The sequence below is a fragment of the Paralichthys olivaceus genome, chromosome 17 (genome assembly GCF_024713975.1).
Source record: "Paralichthys olivaceus isolate ysfri-2021 chromosome 17, ASM2471397v2, whole genome shotgun sequence".
NCBI lineage: Eukaryota > Metazoa > Chordata > Actinopteri > Pleuronectiformes > Paralichthyidae > Paralichthys > Paralichthys olivaceus.
The window spans coordinates 8,341,411-8,354,811 of record NC_091109.1 but is presented as its reverse complement, the minus strand read 5'-3'; the positions used below and the strand labels follow the sequence as shown (position 1 = coordinate 8,354,811).

Here is a 13,401-nt window from a genome sequence, read left to right as displayed (position 1 = left end):
AACACAGGGCTAGCACAGGTCGGGCACAGGAAATAGAGATAAGCGTACTAATTCATTAAAAAATATTAATGAAATATCCCCCTCTATACAGTGTTCATGGAGACAACCATACTTTTGAATATTGAAACATAAAAAAGAATATTTCTTCTGGCTGATTTAAAGGGTAGATCTCTTCTATTATTTATATTATATTGGTTGATACTTGCGCTCTGTTTTCCATGCCTGAGCATGATTGAAAATATCATTTCCATTTGGCAGTGGGAGTTTCATGCATGGTTTGGTTATCAAATTCCAACACACTCACTGCAAGGTCCAATATGATTCCACCCCAATATTGTCCAAAGACATTTACAAAAAAATACACACGGGGCTTATGCAGAGTTTTCTATTGGGAGAAAAAAAAGAGCTGGACCTATGGAGGTCAATTGCATGCCTCTGTGGCATTTCTAATAAGCATAATGTATTTAGGCATGGGCCATGGAGAGAGGTGTAAGAATTGATATTTGCATACATAAATCCATCGACAGTGTGTAAGGAGCATGTGTGTGTGTGCTGTATATGGAGGAAAAAAAAGATTGTGTTTACAGTATGAATTTAAAAAGCTCAATTTTAAATTTTACTTACACTTTTTCAACTGCCTTAGAATTATAATTGGGTAATTAAAACAATTATCAGGCATGTAAACAGCCCAAACCTTTTTTTTTTTTTTTCTACAAACTTCCAAGATGAGAACGGGGGAAAAAAGAATCAACTGAATGCCACAATTTCTATATTTCGGCTCTCAAGCATCAGTGAGTCTAGTAATTTACGTGCTCCTGCTTAGGATTCTGTCAACTTCCAGAGTTCCTTCCAGTTCACTCCGTCACCAGCCTCACCCCTGTTTTCCCCCTGCACCGCCGCCTGCCACGGCAGAGCTGGGGGAACATGCAGCCTCGCTCCGAGACGACTTCAATCCCCTATTATCAGGAGCGCGCACATTGCCGCTCACAAGGGTTTAATTTATTTGTGCCTGTTTCAGCCCAAGATTAAAGTTTAATTGGCACTGACTGGCAGCTCCCAAGTTTTGACTAATTCTCCTTATCGGGAATCCTTACCGAGTAGCTCTGGGCAATGTGAGGTCTGCCTGCCTGCTTGCTTCCCTGTGTGCGTGGCAACAGTGCCCACACACACGCGCATTTACACACATGCAGTCAACATAGTAATCTCCTATTTTAATTGGTCGATAGATGGAGTACCTGTGACTGTAGGTTCAAGTTGTGCGTTTATAGGTGCGTGAGTCTATGCATGTTTGCATTTGTTGATACGTGTTTGAGTGGTAATGCATGTGATAGCTCCACTGGCAAGGCCCCCAAAAGCTTCTGGATTGTTGGGTAATTAGACATGCATCCTATTATTTACTCCAGACTTTATAATTGATTTGTGAAGGTGTACTGTAGTGCAGGCCACTCTTGTGTTTCTGTAACACACTGAGCCTTTGTGACTTGATGTATATGGATATGCATTATTTCTCAATCTGTATCGCACAACAGAGAAAAAATGCTGGTAAAAGGAACACCATTGAATTGTGGGTTGTCGCTGCTTGTGTCACCACATTTCCCACAAACTCTACATAAATCATTATAAAGTGAATTACTGCAGAGGGGTTGCATTTCCATAAGTGTGTCTTTACGCCAGAGTGATACACAAGCGTAAATAACACTGATAATCTCAGCCTGTGTTTCATCAGCCAAATCTGAGTCGGAGGGTGCAATCGCTTGTGACCTGCGATATTAGTGGCAGCTATTAAAAGCTGTGGAGGATTTGCAAAGCTTCATTTAGTCAGTCGGGGAGATGTGCGTGAAATAGCGTTCCTTTGGTCGTAACTAATGTCTCTAATTCTAATGAGCAGAGCTTCTGTGTTGCAGCAATGCGCTCCTAAACTGGGAAGCACTGGATTAAGAGAGTTCTCGTGAGGGCAAATGGACTCAAGTTCAAAGTCACTGGCTTTGATCAGGCACGGAGATGTGCGCACTGGCAGAAAAGCTTGTGTCGAATGACTCCACTGACTTGTGTGGCTGAACGTACACGCTTACTTTCATCCTACCAAAATACTGATGATGAACTTGAAATGTTACAAATTTTTCATCAGCATTTTTAAGCTCATTTGAGTGTATGACACATTTCCAATAAGGGTGACATTTATTCATGTGTTCTCCCAAAGAGATTTGGCAGCAAACACAAAGTGAGTCATCTTCAGGTTATGTCCTTTACTGAATCACAAGTGTTTGGAAAGCTTTAATGAAAGAAAAAACAGAAGACAGGGTGAAATGCAGCAAATATGTGAGGATTTTGTACTTTTTGGGTAAAGACAAATACTAAAAGAAAAGGAGGAAGGAAGGAAGCGCACTCTTTAATGAAACATGCCACCAATGACTCTATATGTCACAGTCTGATCGCACTTCCCCTAGCCCCCCCATCTCCAGCACTTGTCCCTAACATGAGTTCTCACCAGACCTGCCATTCTTCATGTCTCCACCTGATGTCCCCGCACTTTTCAATGCACTCACTTGTTTTGCAGCTTCCATCCTCACTCATGCACCTGTTCCCATGTCCATCATCACTCAAACCAGTATTTACAGCTGCCTTTGTCAGCAGCTCCTTGTTGGTTTGTTGGTTTATGAACCCTTGTGTCTATTAGCTGTACTTTGTAACTGCCTGGATGTTTACCTTCCTGTATAACTGCCCGCCAGCTTGTCCACTTATCTACCTGTTTATTTTTCATTAGACTATCTTCACTTAATGTTCCTGCATTTGTGTTTGCATTTGTTTCCAGCAGGGTGACACTATACCTGTTGGGTGTGTTTGCCTGCAGGGAAGCCGAAGTAAAAACACAGTCCTGCTTAAAGTTGTATACATTAGCCTGTGTGTACAATACATACATAAAGACACATACACTCCTAAGTTGTGTTGAATCAGCGCAAAGGGTTTCTAAAGTTTGGAATTGGCATTATATTGCATGTAAGTCATAGTGAGTGGAAAATGGGCCTGATTACCCAGGGTTCCATTTGGCAAAGGCTGGAATTTGTGCATGAAAATGCAGTAGTTAACCACACAGTGTTTGTTTCTGGTTTTGTTGGGTGAATGTTGTTTTAGCGTTTGCTTACGTAATTGGTTGCGTAGTGTGTTTTTCCAGTTCATGTGTTGTCAGTTCTATAAAGACTTGTTTTGAATCTGCTTCGTTTGTTTACGTGCATGTGTTTTCTTTGCACAAAGAATTAGCAGATACAGATAGTCTATTTGCCAACAGTTTTTTTGACCAACTATAGCCAATATTTGCTTTAAGCCAAACTAACCACTTGCTGCCTCGAGCTAAGTATTTATTGTGCAGATGTTATCCTTCTAATTTAGCACAAAGCTAAACGTGAAATTAAATGTGTATTGAAAAGGAAACCCTTAAAAATAACCTAATAACATGGATAAAAACATAATGAATATAATAATAATAGTAATACCAAAGATCTGCATAAAAGTTGCTTCTGCTTTGTCATATTGGTGTAACCATCTGCAAACCCAACAAACCTGGGCAAACATTTACTGGATACAATATAAAAACTGCAGTTTTATGTAAATAGGGTAGACGGACCCTTAAAATGTCAAATAAATGGGAAGCCCAAGTGGTAGTAACAATAGACGTATACATTCTGCAAAGAACTTTATTAGGAACATTACACTATCAATTGTTTGGGCCTCGCTTTGCACAGCCACAGTTGTTCGTGGAGTCACAGCTTCCCCCACAATGTGGTGCAGCCCGTTTCATCCGTGTCTAGTTTTGAGAAGACGTGCACAAATACAGAAGAAATGAGTGCAGAGGGCTCCTCCTGTTTCTCTACACATATTTGCCATACAACTGCCTGTGTTTTACTGTTTTTTTGCACCATTCTGTTAAAAACGTGTGAAAATGACCTGAATCTACATAGCTGTGTGCATTGTGCTGCTGCCGTGTGATTGGCTGATTGGATAATTCCTCGAATGAGCAGGTGAGCAGGTGTTCCTAGTCAAGTTCACCATCACCTTCAGAAAAGATGCTGCTCTGAAGTTTTACTGGAAGAGACAGCAGAGCTTGTTGGACTGTGGGAGAGGACCGTTGTGACTGATGTTTTGTGGTCAGCCTGGTGTTTGCTTAAGTGGCCCTGGAGCGTCACACATCTGCACAGTAGACGACATAGAGGGCCAGGACACACACAAGCACTGATAAACAAACACGTTAATTCAGATGAATATACACTTCTTTGGACTTTTGAGACTTTTAGCTGCGAGTCCTTTATTTCGAGCTATGCGTACAGACATGAGTGACGTCTGCCATGTGTTTGTTTGTATAATTGTTAGTGTGTTTGCATGTCAAGGGAGTTAGAGTGAAGGACTGTCACTGCGCTGAGATGGGGGATGGTGTCTCTTAATGAATCCGCCAGGTCCAAGGGTCTTTCACTGATGGCTGCTAATTTCACCTGACACTACTGAGCGGCTGCTGAGTACGGCCTGGCAACCAATCAGCATGCATCAGTCTCAATCAGGGGGAGATGCCCCCTCTCTGGCATCTGTACTCTCATGCAAACACACACACCAGTTAATACAGGGTCGGGGGCTGGTATCACATCGCTCATCCCCAAGGTGGGCACCTGATCCTGACCCGAAGGACGGCTTTTCTGGTTCTAACTTCACCTGACCTCCAGGTGCTGACTACTGATCGACATGGTTGTCACACCTGAGGGAGCAGAAGATATCTCTCTGGGGAAACGACACTCAGGGCCTCTTCTCTTCTCTCTAAAACTCTTGATGACATCACCTTGACTCATTGTCACCCTCAGCTGGATTCAAGACGACTCCTCTAAAGCACCACCTGTGGAGTGGCGGAGTGGATTTCTTTCACGCTGAAGTCAGGCTGCAGCAAACAAACAGCGCCCAGTGGACAGATGGTGTCACGGTGCTGAGCTGAAGCACAGGGGAGGCTCAGCCAGTGGAGGTTGCCAGTTATTGTATAACTCCCTCCTCAAATAGAGTGTATGTCAGTGTGTGTGCACGTGTTAGGGTTGTTAATAGTTATAAGTCTCATGTTTGCATGTGTGAACAGCAGAATTACGTCCTTCTATTGTTTAACGCTGCTTCAACTTTCTGCAATTTAACCGAAAATCCATACTATCGGAATAGATATGTCCACACAGCAAACGATAAACGCCATGGTTGAGTTTGATCCGGACACAGGCCACCTCTAAATGTTTGTCCCTGGGTCAGAACCATGGTCCGAGACACCTGGTTCAGACTAAACTGAAAGTTTAAGGACTTTAATTCAGTATTTAGACACAACTCAGGCCAAGAAAGCTGTGGTGTGGAGGTATTAATTATTGTAAAACCTTGTTCATTCAATTAGCCTTAATTAGAAATCTCTGGAGTCGACAAATTTGTTAACTGACGTTTGTTGTATCAGTCACACATCTTCTAAATGTAAAGGTTGCACTTTGAGACCTGGATATTCAATGTAGTCCATATAACCTATGTGCTATTAATTATGGATAAGATTAAATACCCTACACTTTAACCTTACGATAATAGAATATATGACAATTCACGGCTTTGAATCAGTTAACGTTTTATTGATGATGTTTAGTTTTAAACAGTAAGAGACACGTGTTGCAGACTCTGTTAGTCAGCGGTGCAACAATAGCTCAACAAGTACATCTTTAATTCATAAATGTTACAAATGCACACCCATCTTCTGCCTTAATCATCCTGTAACTGGTCCTTTTACTAAGCTGTTGTACAAGGTTGTTACTCAGGGGCAGGTTTCTGCCATGATGAACAAGTGAGGAGAGATTTGTTTACAAGAGGACAACAAGAAAAAACATGATCATCACAAAATATTTATTGTTGCCTGTTTTGGGCAAATGTGCTCATGGCGGGAAACCATCTCTCTACTCTCTCCTCAGCTTGTGTACGCAGTCAATGCTTTGTATCTCGAATATGTCACGAAATAATACATTGAAATATGTGTGGTTATTAGATGTTGATTTGCACAATAGAACGTGTTTTGTTTGATAAAACGCATATAACCAGTATCAAGGGCCCTCACAGCCTGCATACCACCACCAAACAGCCCACTTATGAAACCACAATTAAATTTACTAGATCTAGATTTTTATTTGCATCAGCACCAAACTGCACACAGATCCATCTCTTATTCTTGGAGAAACAAATGTTGCAAAATGCCCTCTCAACTTAGGGGAAGTGAAAAAAACTCTGCAGCAAAATTTAATGGATTCTTCCATGACCTATATATCCTTCCACCAAGTTTCGTGTTAATCATTCCAGTAGTTTTTGTGTAATCCTGCTAACTAACAGAGAGATGTACAAACTAAAACACAACCTCCTCGGGGGAGGTAAACATTGTTTTAAGCTTTTAGAAGCTTTTCCTTTTTCAGCTCCGCCATAGCTTCACATTTAAATAGGATTCATATAGGTTCACAAATTCTAACCTGGGGGCAGCAGGTGAAGTTCAACAGTCGAGCCACTTGCATCAATTCAAACTTTTCCTACTGTACTACCTGTTAACAATGTTAAGAAATAGATCTCAAGCAAAACAGCTGAAAGTGGCCACAGACTGGAGGTGACTCATGTGGTTGTTCACCATGTATCACAGGAAAAGCATCAGAGAACTAAATACACAAGTCAATGGAGCAGTAACTTTTTGAAAGAGCCAGCTTAGTGTGTTGATAGATTGAGATCATGAAGGATCTCAACACATAATGGAGAAACTCATTCAAATTCAAAGTGATATTTATCAATGCCTGTGCGGCTGTGGCTCAGGAGGACGAGGGGGTTGTCCACTTATCAGAAGATAGGCGGTTCAATCCCTGAACCCCAAATTGATGGCAATGTATGAATGAAAGATAAAGTGCAGTGCAAAACTGCACTGTGGTCATCAAGACTAGAACAGTCTGATATAAATGTACCTTATGTACTTTCAGGTGTTGTATTCTCTGCCTGCAAATCTATGCAACTTAATATTCTTATGTAATGTGATCATTTAAATAATAGATTATATAATAATATATATTTACAGTTGAGTATATTTTGCTTTCTGGGCCTTTTATCAGTAACTCAGCCATGAAGCTTTGTCTAGAGGTGAGTCAGCCCTCTCTTTCACATGCTCACACACAGAAACACACACTAAAGTGCCCCTGTCATTAGTGCTCTGACGATCTTCCACACGTACCTACCTGACAGCTTCTCCACGTCTGCGAGACGACAACAACACGCACCCACACCCCGCATGCTGAAACAGAGACCCGGTGAAGGAAACTTCTGCGCCTCGCGCCCGGGCTTGAGTTGATCCCGCCTGACACCGTCAAAACAAAGCTCGGTGTTTCCTCGCTCGCCGCTACGTTAAGCATCAAGGCTGGTGCACCAGGCCTTACCTGCTTCCTGTTTGAGGGCTCCATGGAAACCCATAGTGACGACGCCACCTGGTCAGTGTCACCAGACGTCAGTACGAGCGCCACGGAGAAGAAACAGAGATGGGGGAGGGAGATCTGGAAGAAAGCAACACTGTATCCTGCTTTACTCCGACTGTATCACTCAGGAAAACTCATCTGGAGGAGCAACAACCAATACTCTGACCTTTACACCTTTGTTAGACATTATTTAACCCTTAATCACTCAAAATGAGAGCGTTGAATAAATGCTTAACTTGCCTGATTATTTAGCCCTATTACCATGTAGTAGGAGTACGGCACATGTGCATACAAGAGGTAATGCTCAGAAGAGATCCATTCATCCCCTGAGTCCACGGCTTATTCTTGTAGCAATGTATAGTTGCACATTTTGACGAGAGAGAGTACACAATGGCTTCAGGGGATTTTAGTGCATTTTAAGAAGTTGCATACTTAAAATGTATTATTTGTGTCAGCCCACTATTTATTGATCCCTAAAGTTGTGCCATATGTTTGCATTTCGGTCAAGCTTGAGGAATAATATTAATAGTTTAGTATCATAAATGTGACTACGGACTTAAATCTAAACTTTAACTTGATTGAAATTACAGTTGAATATATATAAAAAGTGAAAATATATAATGTTTTTAAAAGTAAGTGAAACTGAAAATTATATGGTAGGTGTATTAGCTAGAATGCAGTAAACCCACTAAAAGGAGAGAAAAATAAATGTTAGTTTAGATACACACCAAATTGCACACATTCATAAATACCAGTCCCCTTAAAATGTTGAAATCGCAATGTTAAAGAACCTGGAACCTCCCCCTGATCTGGATCCACACCAAAATTGAATGGGTTCTTTCTTGAACTCTGCTGCCTCCAACTCTCTCATTGTCATCTGTCCTGCGACATCCTGCTAACTAACAGACAGACAAATAACCAATTCAGAGAAAAACATAACCTTCCCGGTGGAGGTAACAAAAGAAAAGGGAAAGAGAGGAGCAGATATCCAGTGTGAGTTTTCCTCCTTCCCCCAAATCGAGACCACACTTGAAAGGTCAACAGGGTGAGGCAGAAATGCAGCGGGTTGCAGAATTTTGCTGGCACTTCGCTCGGCGCGCTTCTGGACCTTGTAGATGTTTGTGGCAAGGTCACTGCGGGAAGCGTAAATGGAAGTTGATGGCTCTGTTGTTCCGCGTCATCGGCCATGCGCTCCACCACTCTGCGGAGACGGCGCTGGTGAGTGCAGCTGACATCATGTACCATCAAGGAGGCAGGCGATGTTAAAAAAAAAAAGAAACGTGGCATAAAATAAAAGATCCCGGCTGAGCACAAGCTTCAGTTAGCCCACACAATGTGATGATGGGATATAATTGATGCATTTCCCGTCCCTGTAACCCAAGAGAGCTTTTTATGCATGTGCACACAAACGCACATCTTTGTTTCTCATTGCATCTTAGTGCATTTTTTTTGTAACTCTTTCGTTGGCTATTTTTTCTCCTTTTTTAAATGGGGAGGGATAATGGAAATTCACGATGAGAGGCTGGAGTGGTCCTGATGCTGCACTCACCCTTTTTCTACTCAAGACTTTTTTTTTTCCTCTCCTCTACTTTGCAGATGCATTGTTTTACTGCAAATTATAACCATAAAAAAGACTCTGATCACCCATTCTGTTAAATTAATAGAATTACACAAAAAATGTAATGATAGCAATTAAGTCTTGAAAATGCAAATTTTATAGTCAAGGACGATTACCTCATTTATAGCGTGTGCTGGAATGATGCCAGACGAAGGTAATTTAGATCCGGGTTGCTCACGGTTACATCATGATGAATATGAGATGAGCGGGGCCTCATCACGCACCTCCAGTCGCCCAACTCTCAATCAAATGGAGGGACGGGGGGGGTGGAGTTTAGGGGGATTGAGGGACGTGAAAGCTGTCAGGGACAAGTCTTCTTCAGGAGAGAAAGATGCACATCGGCACCCCTGATGTACATCTGGTGGGGCCGAGGGAGCATGAGGTTAAAAAAGGCAGGTATTGTCCAAAAGAGCTCCAAAGGCTAACTCCTGCACATCAGCTTTAAACGTCCTTCTCCTGCGACTTTTACAAATATTATGCATTTCAACAACTTCCCTGAGAGAAAATCTGATGAATTTTACAACGAATGCTGACATTTCAGAGCGGAATGGATTCTCGTGCAGGTTTGATGGGAAGCCTTTCAGGACGGAGCAGAGTTCCTCCTCCCCTCGCCCGTGCCCCGTTAACCCTCGCAGTGTTTATTGCCCAAGATTAAAAATTCACATCAAAACTCAACGCCCCAATGACATTTAAATGCAAGGATTTTTAAACCGTAACTGCGTTTGGCTGAGTTAAATACTCACATTAGTTAATTGTTTGAGAAAAAGGCAGATGTAATGGCATGAATCTTTTATGGAGGCCTGCCTGGTGCCATGATCTCTAATAGCTTAACATTTCACTTTAGCACTTGTCACAGTCCTGCAAACCAGGACTCTTCTAATCAACAACTGTTTCACATGCCGGACTACGGTGCAGGGGGCAGCACGGAACGTTTTGTCTTAAAATCCCAGATGCTGCAGGGATCTGTCTGTCATAGTAAAAAAAAATGTTTTGGCGAAACAAATGATGAATTGTAATCTCACTCAAAATTTCCACTAAGGTAACATCATCATGCGGACCAGATATTTCCCGCTTCTCTGTCATACATTGTTTTGAAATATCGCTTGATTTCATATGACTTCACCTCTGGGCAGATTTAATAGCACAAAAAGCACCAGGATAAAATAAGAGAAATAGCACAAGTATCCCTCTTGTTTCTTTTAAAACTGGAAAGCTATTTAACTAACATTTCACCCAGCTCTGGCTATTACACAGTCTATTGACACATATTGCACCTGGGCTGGACTCTTTCTCAACCCCATCCATCGGTCACACAGATTGTCCCCCGGTAGGCAGAGGCCTGCGACGTTAATGGAAATGGGGCAATGCTGGGAGCATAGAGCCTGGAGAAGCCTGGATGATCCCTCAGGCCATGGCTGCCATGGGATGAAATAGAGAGACTATTACAGTGGAGTTGTAAAACCCCACACGCTCCACACACTATCATAATAGAATATTGATTCTATCAGATGCCAGGCCCCAGCCTGTCCCCGCAATGAAGAAAAGAGCACTAAAGGTCATTGTGTGAAAGAAGAGAGTGGGGGAGAGACAGCAGAGCAGAGCGGTAGAGAGGAACAGAATAGAGTGGACAGGAGAGAAAGAGCGGACCACTGCTGCTGTGTTACTGTCTGTCTGTAATAACACATTGTATCACCACAAAACTATTAGAAAAAACTAAGAGGACGAAATAATTCCGGTGCCGTATGAATAAAGTCGAACCAATCGTAACTCATTTCTGTTGTTCAATTAAACCCTCTTCTTTTTTTGTTTTTTTGCATTGCTGCATCTGTCTCCACAGCCATAAGTAACACAGAAGCAATTTCAACCATTAATTGTTGATCAAGGCGGTTGGGAAAAGCGCCAAAGGAAAAGGATGACAAATAAGCGCCCACCATGCGAACAGCAGTACAAATTACACCACAAGCAGGATACGTTTATGCTTGATTGGAGCAATTTAATGTTTTCTTACTAAAAAAAAAAAAAAAAAAAAAGCTCGCAAATCCTGGGAGGACAGTTAAGGAAATGACTTTTTAATCATCCAAGGAGCCGCTGTGCCTTGTCTCTCCTGATAGCCCCATATTGAAGACTTTGAGCCATTAGGGGAGGGACTTTGAATGGTTGAGGCCATTCTTAGCAACTTTTTAGAATCCAAAATATATCGGAAGAGTTTGAACTGAGGATGAAACGGTGATGTAGGCCTGTAATGATTATTATTTTTAATTCTCTATTTAGTTTAAATGATAAGATAAGACAAGTTAGGTTAAGATAATCCTTTATAAGCCAAACTATGGGGACATAGCAGATAATATCATGAACAAATATACATAAACAATGTAAACAAAAGGGAAATGTATACACTGTAGATATATTATATACAATGATACAGAATTTCACATATATGATATATTTACCATGATTCAATATAAAATATATAAAAATTTAAATGTAAATACATTAATATCAACAATAAAACTGTCAACATAATGCTGCAACATTCAGCAGAATGTTGTGTTGCTAAAAGAATCAGAGATTTTGTAAAACAAACTAAGCCATTGCGAGTCTGTCTGCAGCCGTCATACTCTGTAACCCAGTCAGGGTGGAGGCACATGTTTAAACAATGCCACAGTTACATGCACAATACATTACAAGGAATTGACTAATCTGCACTGTGACATTATGGCCTGTACAAAAGTCATGATGAATTCTGTTTTTCCAGGGCCCCCTCGGAAATATATTCATGAAATTTCAATGTCCGATGAAACAAGCCATCTTTTAACCAGAGCTTGACTGTGACATACCATTTATTTCTATTCCAGGCATGGCTTTTATTTTAGTCAAATAAATATCCATTTATCTTGTTGTATTTATTTTCTTTTTTTTTTATTCTTCTTTTCAAATTCACACACAGCCCAGGTAACTGAACAGTAGTTGTTGGTGAGGGCCTCGGCAAATGAAACTGCCATTGTAGCATCAGAAATAATCAATTTGATGAGTCTTGTATATACTCCCATACTCAAAGTAATGTGATATTGATTCGGCGCTCTGATTTAGTACTCCTTCCCCACACCAGAATGATTATTGGCTTTTGACAAATTCAAGCACAATCTTCAAACACACACCCAGCGCCCTCTTTTGTCTCAGAGCACCGGTGCTATAGCTATCAACTCCAGTTCAACTCTGCAGCCTGACTTTGTGTTTGTAACACACTTGGACTGTAAACGACTTTTCTTTATAGCTGCAGGAAAACAAAACTGATAAGTCTGCGTCAGATTGTTTTGCTAGCAACTGAATTTGCATGTAAAAGCTAGGAATTGTACACACTTCATATTATATTCTGGGTGTGAGTGCATGTCTGTGTGCATGTTTCACCTTCACACACACATTCGTAACTTTAAGTTAATGTGTAATTGTGTATGTGGATAGTAGTCCTACTCCTCATTTCCTTCATTCCTGTGTAGTCACTCTTTTTTTATCCTTTTCTTCCTGTAAAGATGCAAAGGCCTTGAACAAACATATGGATGAAGTGATAGTTGGAACATTAGCAGAACGAACAGGGGACAGAGGATGCACGGACAGATGGATAGATGGAATACAGGTATGGAGAGACAGGGGAGGAAAGAAAGGAAGGTACAGGAGAAATGAAGGACGGATGGTGGTGGAGGGCAGAAAACGGATGATGGCAGAAGAGAAGAAAAGATGGACAGGTGGCAGGCCTCAACATCAGGCCAGTCTGTATTGTATAGTGTGTGAGTAATAAAGAAAGGAATACACTTGGCCCCAGAGAAGACATGGCTCACTTGGTGTCTGCTTTAACAAGGAGTGTGCTCAGTGTGTGTGTGTGTGTGTGTGTGTTTGAGATCTAAAGCCACTAAATATGCCGATGCGTGCATTTTACACACAGAAATGCCTATGGGTGTCTACAGAAATGAAAAAATGATGTGTGTGTGTGTGTTTAAGTGCGTGCACCTGTGTATGTGTCTTTTTGTTTGTAACGGACCTTGTAGAGTGCATGGGAGTGTGTGTGTGTGTGTGTGTGTGTGTGTGTGTGTGTGTGTGTGTGTGTGTGTGTGTGTGTGTGTGTGTGTGCACTGCAGGCACATCCCCTATGTGCTGTGCATGAAAACACCTCACACGCACAACAGGGGCCTGCTCATGGAAAAATCAATATGCTGGTGGTAGAAATATGCTAGAATGTTCTCTAGGTGAGAGATTGATCTGAGCTCCATAGAGGATCTGTCCAAAACCAAATAATGGTTAGGG

General features: G+C 41.5%; 1 long non-coding RNA gene across 1 annotated transcript in view; it reads left to right on the top strand.

Annotated features, from left to right (window-relative positions):
* LOC138405285 (uncharacterized) overlaps positions 1-13,401 on the top strand; it is a 42,643-nt gene extending 29,242 nt beyond the window's left edge. The window contains exon 5 of the long non-coding RNA XR_011239000.1: positions 12,633-13,401. This is a non-coding gene — a long non-coding RNA (uncharacterized lncRNA). The remainder of the gene's footprint in view (positions 1-12,632) is intronic.